Source organism: Triturus cristatus, chromosome 6, assembly GCF_964204655.1.
Source record: "Triturus cristatus chromosome 6, aTriCri1.1, whole genome shotgun sequence".
Classification (NCBI taxonomy): domain Eukaryota; kingdom Metazoa; phylum Chordata; class Amphibia; order Caudata; family Salamandridae; genus Triturus; species Triturus cristatus.
Window position 1 is genome coordinate 501072207 of NC_140589.1, and position 14550 is coordinate 501086756.

At 44.4% G+C, this 14550-nt stretch overlaps 1 protein-coding gene across 2 annotated transcripts in view; it reads left to right on the top strand.

The window, feature by feature from the left end:
- The window catches only part of COL19A1 (collagen type XIX alpha 1 chain), a 2198704-nt gene that overhangs the window by 1213364 nt on the left and 970790 nt on the right, over nt 1-14550 (top strand). The gene's annotated exons all lie outside the window — the stretch shown is intronic.

Consider the following 14550-nt stretch of genomic DNA (forward strand, 5'->3'; position numbering starts at 1 on the left):
CCTAACGTGACGTAACCAATGTATGGTTTTGTTTTTCAAGGATTCGTCATTCTCATATCTACTGCTAGAGGTAACTTTAGGGACATTATCCAAAAATACCGAATGTGCCTGCATGGGAGAACAAGTAGGTTACATAATCTGATAGGCTTGAGCATTAGTACCCCTAAATGGGTCTATTAAAACGTTAGTAGGCCTATTGTGATTTGCAGTGACTTGAGAATAAAGTTGCTTCTGTCGAATATTACCGAGATGAACTTCAAGGGGTCTTTCTGCTTGAGATTGGAGACCATAGTGGCTCGTCGAGGTCGAACTGTAGGGGCGTGTAACTGGCCATTCCTTGTAAAATCTCCCGTTTTAGGTAGCTGTTGTGAGCTATGTGGTGGGGGAACTGTTGGTGTATACAGTGTGCTGTTAGAAACTAGCATTTTGACAATACCCACTAGCTCCTCAATCATTATCTTCAGTGTTAGACCTGGCATCATTGGCATGAGTCTCTCCTCCATTTTTTTCTGTTGGCCTCCGCTGTTTACGATGTTTTTGCTGGAATATTGCTTTGGGCACTGTGCCACTGCTGGTCAGTGCCACAGTGCAAGTGCTCCCTATGTTAAAATTGTTACATTGATTGGTGTTACCATGATTGGCTTGGTTGACTTATTGTTCAGACCCTAGTCTAGTGCACTGCGTGTGCCAAGGGCGTGTAAGTTAACTGCTGCTGGTGGGCTTGCAGCACTGGTTGTGCCACCCACAGAAGCAGCATGTAAAATGTGTCTCAGGCCTGCCATCGCAGAGCCTGTGTGCAGTCCCTGACTGCCATGTCGACTTGGCAAGGAAACCTACTTGCCAGTCTCTAAAACCTTCACTTTGCCACATTTCAGACACCTCTATGATAGGCCCTAGGGCTGGGTGCATTGTGGGTAAAAGGTACGTCATGCCCTGATGTGTGTGGCATGACCTAATAGTGAATTACAGCCATTTTCTTTTTTCACTATTGAAGGGCTACCTGCCTCCAATAGGCCAGAATGGGCAGACTGATTATTAACTCCATTATAATCTATCTGACTCAGGGAGCATGGTAGCAGGTCGAGTTTAGTATCCCTGAACTCAGAATTTAATAACACACCCTTTAGGATGGATGGTTTTTAAATTCTGTGTTTGAAAATAGCCCTTTTAGAAAGTGGCTATTTTCTTGTCCAACTATCCACCGGTCTCTGCTGGTTTGGTGTGTGTGTGTCAGGGGCTGGGTGGCTCCAGAGGTCTGAATGAGTCAGTGTGGGGTGAATGAGGCATCTACACTTAGAGTGGGGGAAGAGTAGTCCCTGATAGCCTGCCCTGCCTGACACAATGCTGGCTCCACCTCCTGCCAGGCGACTGATAGCCCTGCTCCTGCCAGTGACAATACTGGCTCCGCCTCCTGCTGGGCGGCTGAGGACCCTGCCCTGCTCAGTGAATAGGCCAGGTGCCTCTGCCTGGCAACACCCACAACAAACCTGAGATGGGGGGAATTTCCCTGCTTGGACAAAGGGAACAAAGCAGAAAAGGGGTATAAAAGAAGGACCCCTGAACCAAAGAACTCAGATCACTTCTGACAAGGAAACCTCTACCAAGGACAAGAAGCCTGCTGATCTAAGGACTTGCCTCCCCCTTCTGCCAGTGTGCTGTTTGCTGGGGGGGAACCTGAAGCTGCTTCTTTATTTTTGCCAAGGAACAAGGAGAGAGGAACTTGGGGTGTACTCTCAAAAGCTTGCTAGAAAATCTCCAAGGGCTGGAAGAGTGCCAGCCTCCTGTTGAAGTCACAGGGCCAAAGGACTTCACCCTCTACTGAATTGCTGGTTGCTGGAAAGTGTTATTTCCAGTGCACAGGGGAAATCTGCAGTCTCGACGCCGCCGACGCCGCCGAATCCAGCTCGACATCGTGAGTAACGGCTCCAGTGTTCCGAGTCTTCGACGCCGCCCGCCGGGCCCGATCGACGCCAGTAGCGACGCCAGGAGTAGTGAGTATCGGCTCCAGCTCTAAGCGACCCCGTCTCGACGCCGCTGCTGATCGCATCGACTCGACGCCCTTCTCGACGCCGTGAGCGCTGCTCCAGCCCGACACCTCTCGACGCCGCTGCGGAATGACCCGAATCCGAGGCACGATCGACGCCGACCTCGACGCCGACATCTCGACGCCGTGGATCATCGTTTTCTTCATTTCCAAAGGTACTGTGTTTGTGGGTTCTGTTGCAACTCCAGGCTCGACGTAGCGCTCCTCGCGGTCGACGCCGAACCTTGAGAATATCGTAAACTCGACGTCGTGTGACTCCTGTGGGGGTCACATTGTTGCCAAGAACTGTGGTTCAGAAGAATACTTACTTTTGTTGCTAAAGAACTATTTCCTAAGAAGAAACTTTACCTGAACTATTATTTTTCCATCCAAAGAGTATTTTTTAAGATTGTGGTATATTTTTGTGTCGTTATTTGGTCTTGTGCTAAGCCTTATATAAAAATACTATTTTTATAATAACTCCTGTGTTGTGTCCATTTGTAGTGTATTCACTTTATTACTGTATGTGGTCATAAATGCTTAACACACTGCCTCTGAGATAAGCCTGTCTGCTCTGCCAAGCTACCAAGGGGGTAAGCAGGGGTTATCTGAGTGTGTAAACCCCTTGCCCTGACTAGAGTTGGTGGGTCCCTATTTGTCAGAAGTGTATACCTCTGCCAACTAGAGACCGCCGGTTCTAACATTCAGTGACCCAACCTCCTCCTTTAATGAGCTAACAGTCTGGAAAAGAGTCTGAGATGGAACAGAACAAGTGGAAGCTATCTCAATTGGGCTCTTCTCGGAGGTTGCGATGGACTGTAAGGGTTGCACTTCCACACAGGAGTCAGACTCCCCAGCCAGTACTGCAAATCGATTTGTGCAGATAATTAGGGGCTCAAGGGGGCCTGCAACGTCATGAGTGGGAAGTAAGGGCAATTGAGGGGGAATGACAGTCGACGAGTGTGGCTCAAGGTCCAATACTGTAGGCTCTTGACCTCTCCCTACCCCTTTACGTGAACATTTTTGGAACATTGGAGGAACAATAATTGGGCGCGGGGGTAGGGTCCTTATCATGTGTGGAGTTTGCATAATTAGAGGGGGCTGGTAATTCAACTCCTAGGAGCCCCTCGCATTCCGTAATGAGATTATCAATTCTGTTCATAACACAATTGTTAGTGGCAGCCGTATTCTTTGCTGTTTTCCTTGCCTTTTTCCCCTTGCCCGCCCCGCTAGCAAGGCCAATTGCCCCCCCCCCCCTGTACTCTCCATGGTTTTCCTTTTGCCCAATTCGACCTCAATGGTAACTATTTTAGATCAACAACAGATTCACAGATGGAATTATTATGCCAACAACGAGGAAAACAAGGGGGTTTGGAGCAACAATTCCCCTATGCTGGGTATACACAGCTTTGGGGGACCCAAAGAAGGCTGATTAACAAGCAGATAAAAGATGGATTGCACAGCCTTGGCTGAACACAGTACCTTGAAAATGTCTGCAGAGGGTCTTTGTGAGAGATATGTCCAAAAGATGAAATGAAAGGTGACTGGCCCTGCCATGCCTCTTTCTGGTGCTGACGGGCTAGGATGGGCCCGCCCGGGTGCCATCCGCGCACGTCCCGCGCCGCGATGGGGGATGCAGCGCTATAAGCGCAAAGGCCACGCCTCCCTCTCACCGGCGGCACCTGGTGTGGAGCAGAGAACGTTGGGACATGTAGTCCACAGTGGCTCGGTGCAGTGCTGTATGTGCCAAGAAGCGCTGTATGAGCGGCGAGGTCCGCTGATGCTCCGGTCCCCCTGTTAGGCTCGGCACAATGAGTGGATTGGCCCCAGGCCCCTGGTAACAAGGGCAACAGCAACGAGGCGGCAACAGATGGTCCTGCGCCGCGATGGGGGAGGCAGCGCTATAAGCGCAAAGGCCACGCCTCCCTCTCACCGGCGGCACCTGGTGTGGAGCAGAGAACGTTGGGACATGTAGTCCACAGTGGCTCGGTGCAGTGCTGTATGTGCCAAGAAGCGCTGTATGAGCGGCGAGGTCCGCTGATGCTCCGGTCCCCCTGTTAGGCTCGGCACAATGAGTGGATTGGCCCCAGGCCCCTGGTAACAAGGGCAACAGCAACGAGGCAGCAACAGATGGTCCTGCGCCGCGATGGGGGAGGCAGCGCTATAAGCGCGATGGCCAAGCCTCCCTTTCACCGGCGGCACCTGGTGTGGAGCAGAGAATGTTGGGACATGTAGTCCGTAGTGGCTCGGTGCAGCGCTGTATGTGCCAAGAAGCGCTGTGTGAGCGGCGAGGTCCGCTGATGCACCGGTCCCCCTGTTAGGCTCGGCACAATGAGTAGATTGGCCCCAGGCTCCTGGTAACAAGGGAAACAGCAACGAGGCAGCAACAGATGGTCTTCACAGCAACTGTTTTCTCATAAACACTTTTGTTATAGCCCATTTCATATATTTTCAAATGAGGAAAACATCATTGAAGATACAATGAACAATCCCAGAAAGGACATTTGCAGATGAAAATGGGTAGGATTGTCGACGTTTCGGTTTTGTCTTGTGCTAACCATCTTCACGACACAAGGATTTTTGGAGGCCATTCTCTTCTCCATTTCTTTGAATCATTATCCATATGCTTTGTACATATGATCACGTTCATTTATTGTTCTAGGGTCTTCAGTCCACATAAGAACATTTCGTCCTGAAGATGGTCTTATAGACTAAGCACGAGACAAGACCAAAACATCAACAAAAACCTGTTTTGCATTTTTTGCATTTTTTCTGTGTATTTTTAGCTGCTAATGATATACCCGCTTTGAAAAGGGTTGGATCTGCATCTCTTGAACCCAGAGTGACTCCAAGGGCTAGATGGCTGCCCTCTTGATCTGAATCCTCTGGGACATAACAGGCTTTCATCAACCTTGCATTTGCATCTGGACTCTGCCATCCGTGAGTCTACCCTGCTAAGTTGTGCAACCCCAGACCTGGACCCTTTTAAGTGGGCTTAAGGTGCTTTGCCAGCTTCTGTGGATCCAGCGGAACTGATGCGTCTCATCTGCTGTGCGGTGCAACCCCAAGCAGAACTGACGCATCTTCGCGGCTGCATGGATTGGACTTGTTACAAAGACCTACATTGCCACCTCATCCTGCATCGGCTTCAGAACCGCCGCTGTGCGACATATCTTCAGCGCAGGCCCTCACATCTCTCATGGACGTCTACCTGAATGATAACGCTGGGCTCCACATCGCAGCCTCACTGTATCTCTGAACCTACACATCACTTCGGTTGCATGAAGCATCCACAAACAGCTCCGCAAACCTCAATTGAAGGTACTCAGTTGAGGGCCTAAGTGAGTCCCTGTAGCTGGTCTGAGCTCCATCGCGGTTGACCTGAACTTGTGACTTTGTCCCGATCGGCGCAAGCAGATATCCACAGTTGGTGCTTTAAGCCTCTTGGGGTTATTTTGTCTAATAAAATTAAAATTCAATATCTCCAGTTTTACTAATTGGATTTTTTGTCATATTAGTGATGTTTTATGCATTAAAATCACTCCATTTTTCTAATCTGGTTGTGGGCTCCTTTTGTGCTGTTTTTTCACTGTGCTACTGTTTGAAGTGTCGCACAAATGCTTTACACCTTGCCTCTGAGTTAAACCTGACTGCTCTGTGACAATCTACCTTGGAGTTGAGCACAGGTTGATTCAGGGCCTGCTTGCGACTTCCACTGAAAAGAATTGTAGTTGTAGATTGAGAAAGGCTTCACCCCTCAACCAGTAACCCAATTTCTTGCACATTCCTTTTCCTGAAACCCTGCTATCCATGCCACCATTCTGAGACCGGTTGACGGAGGGCCACGTCTCCCAACTCCATCAGGAGGATTAGGCCCTTTTGGCCAAGGGAACCATCAAGAGAGTGCCGGCATCAGAAGTAGATTTTAGTTGTTATTTCCACTACTTTCTGGTGCCCAAGAAGGACAGAGGTCTCTGCCCTATGTTAGTCTTCTGCCCTCTAATTTCTTCCTGAAGAAGGAGAAATTCAAGATGCTAACGTTAGTTCAGATTCTGTCTGCCCTCGACCCTGGAGACTGGATGGTAGCGCTGGACTTGCAGGGCACCTATTTTCATATTCACGTCCTGCGTGCCCAAAGGTGTTACCTGCGGTTCACGGTGGACCACAAGCATTATCAGTTTATTTTGCTCCTTTTGGCCTTACCAGCAACCCTTCGGTGTTCATTTAGGCGATGGTGGGAGCTGAAGCTCACCTTTAGAGGTCAGGACTTCCAGTCTTCCCTTACCTTGACGATTGGCTGTTGAAGGCAGCTTTGCTCCAGGTGGTTGCGTCTCACCTCCAGACTACAGCGGACCTCCTGCACTCACCGGAATCCTCACAATAGATTTTCTGTAGTCAAAACTGTCTCTCTCTCAGACACTCCCTTTTAGTGGAGCTGTTCTGCACACAGTGCAGTTCGGGACTATCCTCTGGAAAGGTAAGTTCAGGATATTTGGGTTATGAGTCTGATGTTTCAGGCTCTATCCTGAATTTTGGTGAGACTGACCCTGAGGTTACTTGGTCTCATCCTCAGTCTGGAATCCTGCTAGTGACACATGTCCATTGACATATTCAGGCTCTGCAGTGGGACCTAAAGTTCCAGTGGGTACAGCTTCTCTGACCTGGTTCAGATCTTAGAGGGAACTGCAAAAGACCTGCAATGGATAAACCGCAATTGGGTCAGCGGCAGGCCCCTCCCACTTCCTCAACCAAAGTTGAGTGTAGTGACAGATGTGTCTCTTCTGGGCTAGGGAGCCATTTGGGAGAAGCAGAGGACTCTGGTCTCTGGTGAAGACTGAGCTCCACATCAACCTGTTGGAGTTTCGGATGATCCAGTTGGCATTGAAAGTCTTTTGTTCTTCCATCAGGGGTAGGCTATTTCAGGTGTTCACAGACAACAACACTGCCATATGGTACTGCAACACACAAGGCAGGGTGGGTCATGGACCCTTTCCCAAGAGGCCTGTGACTTTGGGCACGGTTGGAATGCCAGGGCATTTCCCTATTGGCTTAATACCTGGCAAGTTCTCTGCATCCAGAGCTAATGTACTCTGCCGTTGATGTCTAGTGGATCTTGAAGTGTGTCTTGACCCAGAGGTCTCTTTCAGGATTAGGGAGAGTCTTGGAGATCCTGTTGGGATCCATTTTCTTAAGAGACTTCAGCACCTATTCCCTCCAAGACCATTCATCATGACCCAGTGGGACCTCAAGCTGATCTTAACATTTCTCATGTGCCCCCCTTTTGAGCCCCTGCACAATTGTCCAATTCACCTACGCATCATCAAAGAGGCTTTTCTGTTGGCCTTAACATTGGTCATGAGGGTCTGTGAACTGCAAGCACTCTCTGTGCACCTTCCTTACACAACTTTGCATCCAGACAAACTGGTTCTCAAGACCCGCGATTCTTTCCTTCTGAGCATTGTGACACCTTTTCATGTAGGCCAGCATATCACTGTTGTGGTCTCTTGCAATCTAGTGCATTCTCACCACAGTCTTGATGTTCCCTGCTGCTCAACCCGTGAGTGAAGTAATTGGATGGTTGGAAAGAAGACTCCGACATGTAAACGCACTGGGAAACGGACTTCGAGGGTCCGCGCCGGACCCCCCTTCACCCGTAGCCTTATGAATCGGTCACAGGGGGAGACCCAAGGGCCCCCCTATACATGCATGTATGGCGCAGATGGGACCAATGCGTACACATTACAGGGGGCGCCCTTGTTCGCCCTTGTTCGCAAGTACCCATTCAATGGCAGCCTGTGTATGCGTCGTACGACCAGCTCCCATTGACTTCTATGGGAGTCCGAGCGACCCGAGTCCGTCAGCATACGGCTGCATCGTACTTGCTCGGTTGGACTCTAGGGACACGGCTCGAACGGAGTGCTTTCCCAACGAGATCGGAATCGGCCCCTCATTATTAATTAAGTAAAATTAATTTACTCTCCACACTGATCCCCTATAACAATAAAACCCACACATAAAGAAATATAAACAAATACCCTAATTAAATATAAATTAATTAATTAATATTTATGATCACCTAATTTTTAATTAATTAAACAAAAATTACTTTCCCCCCTGCACCCCTATAAATCCCACAACCCACATCTAAAATTAATTACAAATTACATTTTTAATTTTCAATTAATTAATTAATATTAATGAGAAACTAATGATTAATCAACATAAATTACTTCCCATCCTTTATCCCCTACAAACCCTACAACCTGCACCTAAAATTAATTACACAATTTCCATAATCAATTTTCTATCAATTAATTAATTTTAATTAAAACCGAATTATAAATTAATTAAAAATAAATTACTTCCCACACTTTACCCCATAAACCCCACAACCCACACCTAAAAAAAATCACACAATTGCCATTATAGTTCTCGATGAATTTGTTAATATAAATTAACAACTAATTTTTAATTATTCAAAAATAAATACTTCTCACCCTTTAGCCCTATAAACCCCACAGCCCGCACCTAAAATAAATTACACAATTACCATAATTAATTATCAATTAATTAATTAATATTAATTAACAACCTGTTAATAATTGAATGCAAATAAATTACTTCCCACAATTAACGCTATAAAATCTAAATTAAATAAATAACAAATAATCATTAATTTATTATAATTAAATTACTTCTCACCCTATTACCCTATAAACCCACAACCCGCTACGGAACTAAAAAATAAAATTCATAACTGCTAAAAATGCAAAACATATATTAAAGAACATAAACACTATTTAAACAAAAAAAATACATCACATACATTTAAAATATCACCTAAAACACATACCACTAATTAAAATTTTTATATTTTAAACATCTATACTGTTCCAAACAATATTAATGACTTCTATAGTTTTAAAAACAATATTTCTTACCTTAAATTTAATATTCTTGACCACGATATTCTTGCTGTCGATATTTCGGAATCACGATATTTCCAACTCAACATTTATGTAAGTCGACATTTCGAACTCGATATTCTGTCTCTGCACCATTGTGTTGCCATGACTGGGACCAGGAAGCTCTGCTGCTGTGTGACTTGACTAGGAATCAGTGAAAGATGTACTCGTTAAGTGAGTGCCACTGAGGTTACCATTAAAGTGACTTCTTCCTAAAACCACTGTTTGTGCTTAATACTTCCATATATTATGTGGAAGCAACAGGTGCCTCTCTGAAGTGGCACTAAATGGAGGAAGTTGTTGAGCAGCATAGACAACTTCCAGGCAGGTAGGAGAGTCCAAGAAAAGAACAGCAGAGAAAACTGAATCTTCCAAATCCCTACGTTCAAATTTTTTCATTGAGTGAATAGTTCTAGTTTTAGCTAATGCACGCTCTCTTTCATAAATATCTTTCATAAGAGTCAGCCATTGGAATAAAGTAGGTGAATACAAAGACGTGCCACAACTAAGACAATAGAGAGAAGACTTTTAATAGCAATTTTATCAAATACCTTATATCCTAACATAACTTCTTTAGCAGTAAGTGATATATTATATCCTAAGCATTGGCCTAGATATTTTATAACATTCACCCAGAAATCTGATAGCTCGGGACAAGTATAAAGCATGTGAAGGATGTCAGCTGCCCTTTGGCCACACTTAGGACATCTTGTTTTATCCACCCCCCTCGATCAAATCCCTAAGATTAGTATAGCATACAGATAGTACGAAACTGTTGCAGTTTTAAATTAGTAGAATGAATAGAATTGTTTAAATTATCCAAAGCCAACTCAATTTCAGTAGTATCTGTAGCCATACCTAATATCCGGCACCACTAATCAGCTAGATGACTCATGTCAGCACTTTTCAGATGACATAACTGTAGATATATTGTGCTGATTCTTGCTTTAAGAGCCAGATTTAAAAAGTATGTTATCAATACATGGGCACGTGGAAATTGTAACAATTGACGATTTAGAAGATAGTCTCTAATTTGTAAATATTTTTAAAAATGACTGTTGCGGTATATCAAAAGAACTTTGCAAAGATGCAAATGTAGAGAAACCGCAAGCACTGGAATCGTGAAATATGCCCGGGAGAGATGGATTATTCCATAATTTAAGGTGTTCATGTTTGATAGTAGATCCAAAATTTCATACCATATGCGAACCATATCTTTTACAGTCTTAAAACGGTCTCTCTTATAATATTTAGGATCATTGATCCTATACAAAAACATTTTACTGTCTGTCCCCAGCGCTAATGCAAGTCCGTAATATGGCTGTTTGTCAGTTAATAAACTTTGCAAGCGCCCAGCAAATGCTGCCCAAAAGTAGTTTATAGTCAGGAAGTTGTAAACCTCCAAACTTATAAGGAAATTTAAGGGAGCTAATCGCCCAATGTGCCTGCTTGTAGCACCAAATAAAGCTTCCAATTGCGCCTTCTAATTTTTGAAACAAATAATTGAGGATACGAATAGTAATAGCTCGAAATAGATATATTTAACTATATTGATTCTGCCTATGATAGTTATTGCGAGTTTACTCCAGTCTTAAATTTTTTCATGACTGAGTTCAGTAGTGTTTCATAGTTAAGTTTCCATATCTGTTCTACGCTAGTTGAAAGCCGATCTCCCAAATACGTTACTACAGAGCAACCACCAGTTATCAGTGTAGTTGATTGTATATTATGTAAAATTTGGGTTTTATGTGCGTTTAATTTATTCCCTGAGAAACAGCCATAGATTCTTGCTTCCTCCGGTATAATATTCAATGCTGTTTCTGGATTGGCAGAAAAAAACGCAATATCATCAGCGTACAGCGTACAGTGATAGCCTTCAGAGAGAGCATTCCATTACTAAAAGGAGTAATGCCAGTATTCCGATTTAATGCTGTAATAAATGACTCTATTTATAGAGCAAACAGCAAGGGGGATAGTGGGCACCCCTGCCTTGTGCCATGCTGTATCGGGAATATCGCAGAGTGCAGATTAGTGTATATAAATTTAGCTTGTGGGTTAATATACAATGCTCGAATCCAATTCAATAATTGACCTGGCAGACCGCACTTAATCAGTATAAGCCATAATGCCTCCCATACCACACGGTTGAATGCTTTCTCAGCATCTACCAGAATCATCCCCAAATTGCTAAGCGTCCTACTAGTGGCATCGAAGGCAGTTATGGCTGTATTAACATGCGCAGTAGTATCTCTACCAGTTATAAATCCATGTTGGTGTTCGGATACAAGATCAGGCATATAAGGTGCCTAGCGGCTTGCTAATATCCTAGAATTTTTTTGCATCAGGGTTGATTAATGATATTGGTCGGTTAGACCCACAGCCATCTGCCGCCTTCCCCTTTTTGAGAAAAAAAAAATATTAGTTATGTCCCAAGACTTGGGGACTTGCTTACATTCTCCGATTTGATGCATAACCCTGCCCAATAACGGAAGGATAGAGCTTTTAAAGACTTTGTAAAATTCTTCTGGTAAAGCATCGTCTCCTGAAGCCTTACCAGATGGTAACGCAGTTATGGCAGATGTAATTTCTTCCATAGTTATATCTTGTTGAAGAGACTCAACTGCCTCTATGCTGAGAGACTGAAGTTCCCCTGTTTGTAAATATTCTTCCCTCATAGCTATTTCAGCATCTTCAGGCTGTCTATAGAGCTCCATATAAAATTGTTCAAATTGTGCTAAAATTGTATTAGCAGAATTATGAAGCTGGCCATCTCTACACCTAATTGAGTCAACCCTAGTTTTAGCCTTTTTGTCTGCAATCTGATAGGCTAATATCCTTCAAACTTGATCCCCGTATTCATATTGATTAGAGCGGTTTTATTAAAAGCTGCTGCAGCCTTCTCTTTAAACTGCAGAGTCAAAATGGCCCGTGTATTTATCATAGAAGAGTATATTGACTCGCTATTTGACCCCTTAGAGATCAACTCTGCTGCATGCACTAATTCTAATTTTCTTAAAGTATCACAAGCTTCGTTCAAGCTATTTCTAGAGGTCTTATTTGAATGGTAGATATACTGTTGTGTAAAGTCACATATGTAAGCTTTCATTGTGTCCCATATAATAAATGAAGAAGCAGTATTCATATTAAATCGTAGAAATCCATTAAGAACCCCTTGAGTATGTGAAATGTATTGAGGATCAGACAGCAAGTGCCTTGGGAATGAAAATGGCCGAGAGCTCTTCTCCTCAATAGAAAGCTGAAAGCTAATCAAGAGTGGATTATGATCGGATGTTGTCCGTGGGCAAACCTCTATTTGTGATATGTCTAAAAAACTGTTAATCACAAAGATCAAATCAATTCTTGGATAATGTCAATGGGGTGCAGAGTAGTAAGTAAAACCTGGTAAAGGTGGATGTAATATCCGCATAAGCCTGAAAACCCATGAAGCTGAGCTAATTCAAAAATTGACTTTCGGACCTTACTCATTCTAGGGGAAGCAAGTTGATTTGTTGAATCAATTGTATAGTTCAAAGTACAATTGAAATCCCCATAATAATTATTTCTCCCTGCCATTCAAGCAGCTCCAACATTAATTTATTGAAAAGCGCCGGGTCGTCCACATTTGGCCCGTATAGTGCACAAAGAACACATTTCTTATAATACAGTTCAAGCTGCAAAATGACTCACCTGCCACCTGTGTCAGAAGCTTTCTTAAGTTTCTTGCAAGCTAAATATTTATCCTTAAGGATCGCTGCCCCCTGTGAAGTACACTCCATCATCTCGAAACCTAGCTGTTTAAACAGTCCTCTATCCTTGTAAGCTAAATGTGTTTCAACCAAAATGGCCAAGTGTGGTTTATATATCTTCTCTGACCAGCTACCGTTTAGTCGAAGAATTTAACCCAGCCACGTTCCAACTTAAACATCTAATTGTCCCCATTATAAAACATTTAGCAAAACAAGGAAATTATTTTTTTGCCATAATCACAAAGAAGATGAGCTTATTATATTTACATCTTTGAATTTTATTTTTACCTCATCATCATAGTTTTTTTTAATTTAGTCTGTACCCTCAGTTTTTTAACCCCTTGCTTTTTAGTATGCCAACCATTGAGAACCTGATAATCAGTCAACACCCCTGTATCAGATGCGAATGTCCACCCCCCACCCAGTGTCTTGAAGAAGGAATCTCCCCTCATTACTTGCTGTCTATCAAAGACAGCACAGGAAAGGAGTGCCATTAAAAGTGCTCCCGACTAAGGGTCTATTAGGATGGCGGTTGGATGGTGGCGGTCATCCGCCTGCGATCGCAACCCAGTCCCATTAGCATGGCGGTGAAGACCACGGCAGTGAGATTTTCCACCAGCCACTTCTCCACCGGTAGCAGTCTGCAAACTTGCCTGGTGGGCGGAGCTGGACCGCTAAAATGGGGCTGGTGCAGGGTCAGACTCCACGGCATGATTATGATGCCAGTGGTAGCCAGCCTTTTTGCGGCGGTGTAACCCCCATGGAAAGGCATGCGGAGAATGTCTCTGGGGGCCCATTGCAGGCCCCCAATGTGTTTGGGGGGTTGGGTGTACAGGAGGGGTACCCGTGGTACCCCCTACATCTCCCTGTACCAGGTGGCAGCCACGCAGTGCAGGAATATGCTGGACATGCTTTTTTGGACATCACGGCGGTGCTGCTGGCAGCAGCAACCTCCGCAATGTTAAATGCCGCGATCGTACTGGAGCATACTAATTGGACCAGTGGTTATGTCGTGATCCTAGCGGGCGGTGTTTTCCCGCTACCATGCTGGTCGGACTCCTTTTACGACCGATATCCTAATAGATCCCTAATTATTTATCAATAACCTACTTCTGTAAACCATTAAAAAAAGCGCAAAAACAGTGCAAGAAAATAATTATGAGTCCAATTGAACATTTCAGAGACTCTCTGTCATAAATCCCAGCAAAAAATACTAGTGCTTTCTAGTCATGCAGCGATTTAAAGTTCTGTTGCAATTTATCCAATGCCATCTTTGCCTCTTGGTCCGAGTAGTAAATCTGTGTACTACCGTCCTGATAACCTTCAATTGAGCAGGTTCCTGTAGATATACCAGGCCCCCCAAAGGCTTTCCAAGAATCAATGAGCTCCATCTCTTATCCATCGTAATTTTATATAGATCGGATCTTGCAGTGATCGAGAATGATTCAACAGATACTGGAGTAGTATGTCGAGCCTTGATTGCAATGGCCTGGCGTAATAAAACGTAGATCAAGATTGGTCTAGGTCGACGCAAATTAGACTGGTCTGCTTGGGTGAGAAAAATTGGCAGTGTATGGGCTTGTTGTATTTGGGAATCCCAATCCCAGTCTGCAAGATCAGGGAAAGCCTTCTGATACATTTGAACAATGAATGTTCGTGGGTCCGAGCCGTTTTTACCTTTCGCTATCCCAAAGATTAGCAGGTTATTCCGACGTTGTCAGTTCTCAAGATCTTCAACCTTTGACTGCAGGGCATTAAGCTGGATATCATGCTCTTTAAGTATCTTAGTAGAGTGTGAGAGTGCGTCCTCATTCTC